A 2,500-nucleotide genomic window follows, 5' to 3' on the forward strand; every position below is an offset into this window, starting at 1 on the left:
GAGAGAGAAAGAGAAAGAGAGAGAGAGAGAAATAGAGTGACATAGAGTGAGAAAGAAAGAGAGAGAGAGAGAGAAATGGAGAATCATAGAGTGAGAGAGAGAGAGAGAGAGAGAGAGAGAGAGAGAGAGAGAGAGAGAGAGAAATAGAGAGACATAGAGTGAGAGAAAAAGAGAGAGAGAGAGAGAAATAGAGAGACATAGAGTGAGAGAGAAAGAGAGAGAGAGAGAGAGAAGTAGAGCGACATAGAGTGTGAGAGCGCGAGAGAGAGAGAGAGAGAAATAGAGCGACATAGAATGAGAGCGAAAGAGAGAGAGAGAGCGCGAGAGAGAAACGGAGAAACATAGAGTAAGAGAGAAAGAGACCGAGCGAGAGAGAGAGAAATAAAGAAACATAGAGTGAGAGAGAGAGAGAAATAGAGCGACATAGAGTGAGAGAGAAAGAGAAAGAGAGAGAAATAGAGAAACATAGAGTGAGAGAGAGAGAGAAATGGAGAGACATAGAATGAGAGAGAGAGAGAGAGAGAGAAAGAGAAATAGAGAGACATAGAGTGAGAGAGAAAGAGAGAGAGAGAGAAATAGAGAGACAGAGTGAGAGAGAAAGAGAGAGAGTGAGAGAGAGAGAGAAGTAGAGCGACATAGAGTGAGAGAGAAAGAGAGAGAGAGAGAGAGAGAGAGAGAGAGAGAGAGAAATAGAGAGACATAGAGTGAGAGAGAAAGAGAGCGAGAAATAAAGAGAAATAGAGAGACATAGAGTGAAAGAGAGAGAGAGAGCACGAGTTATAATTCTCCCGAAGCCAATTTAGCCAATATCTGAACGACTGCATCGCCGTGGGAAACAAATGAGAGAAGAGTTTGGCAACCCTCGTGCAAGACAGTCGTAACTTTGCAATGGGATGCAGGAAGTTTATGTTTTGAAAAAATTAACTCACGACCAGAAAGGATTTATGTGCTCTCTGAGGCATTTAAGATATCAGAAAGAAGTTTTATCCAAGTTCAAGACGGATGTTAACCTCCACCCCTCTCTTTCCCTCCTCCTCCTCCTCCTCCTCCTCCTCCTCTTCCCCTCACCCCCCACCCTCCCCCTCCCCATCCTCCCCCGACCCCCCTACGCCATAATCCTCCTCACCCACCAACCCTCCCTCCCCATCACGACCCCCCTCTGCCATTCCTCCTCTCACACCACAACCTCTCCCTCCCCTTCCCATCCCCTCACTTTCCTATCCTCCTCATCCCCCCCTCATCCTTCTCATCACCGACCCCACTCACCTTCCCTTCGAACCGCTCCCCCACAAAGTTCAAAAGATAATTGAGGGTTAATTATTTGGAAAGCGACCTGTTCCTGTTCGCGAGAGAGATGAGGAAAAGCATATAGTCTGCTGTGAATCAGTTTGAGTTTGAAGTTTGATGGAAATAACTGGAAATGCTTAGAATAACTTTTTTTGTTGTGTCTTTCTTGTTTTTATGGGAGTTTGTTACCTTTCGTTTTTGGTTTATTTTTGGGAAAGTGTTTCCTGGATTTTTTTTCTCTCTCTCTTTCGTGTGAGTGAGAGTGGGAGGGTGGACGTGGATTGTTGTCCCATTTGTATTACCATTTAACTTCTTGGTTCTCTCTCTCTTTCTCTCTGTCTCTCTCTCTCTTTCTCTTCTCTCTCGGTATTTTTCTTTCTTGTTATCAACATCCCTCCATCTCTAATAATATCTTATCTGTTGTCTCTTTTTCCCTCTCCTCCCATATCTCTCTCTTCTCTTTCTATTATCTCTCTCTTTCTCTCTTTCTCTACTCCCTCTCTCTATCTCTCTCTCCTATCGTCTCTCTCTATTCTCTCTCTCTCTCTCTCGCTTCTCGCTTCTTACTTCTCTCTTCTCTCTCCCACTCCCAGCTCTATCTATGCTTTTCTCTTCTCTCTCCTATCTACTCTCTCTCTAATCATCTCTCTCTCTTAGCTCTCTACTCTATCTTTCTTATACTTTCTCTCTCTCTCTATCTCTCTCTCTCTCGCTCTCTCTCTCTCTCTTCTCGATATACTTCTCTACTTTCTTCTATATAATTCTCTCTTTCTCTCGCTCTATATCTAATATCTCTCTATCTCTCTAGATATCTACTCTCTATCTCTCTCTCTGTCTACTCTCTCTATATCTATCTCTCTCTATCTCTCTCTCTATCTCTATCCTCTTTAATCTCTCGCGCTCTCTCTATCTCTAACTCTATCTTCGCTCTACTTCTCTCTCCTCCATCTCACCCACACCTTCTCTATCTTCTATATCTATATCTCTCTCATATATCTCTCTACTCTCTCTCATCTCTCTCTCTCTCTCTCTATCTCTCCTCTCTTTCTAGCTATCTCTCTCTGCTTCCTATCTAGCTCTTCATTTTCTCGCTATCTCTCTCCTCATTCAGTTCCACCGTGATTCATTTTCTTTCGCTGATCTGCCTTTTCTAGTCAAGTAGATGAAATTTCGACTAGTGTTTAAGGTGCACGGGCTTATATCCAATATGAAC

This window comes from Penaeus japonicus, unplaced genomic scaffold (assembly GCF_977035675.1).
Source record: "Penaeus japonicus unplaced genomic scaffold, GWHDUDI00000001_assembly GWHDUDI00000019, whole genome shotgun sequence".
Taxonomy (NCBI): domain Eukaryota; kingdom Metazoa; phylum Arthropoda; class Malacostraca; order Decapoda; family Penaeidae; genus Penaeus; species Penaeus japonicus.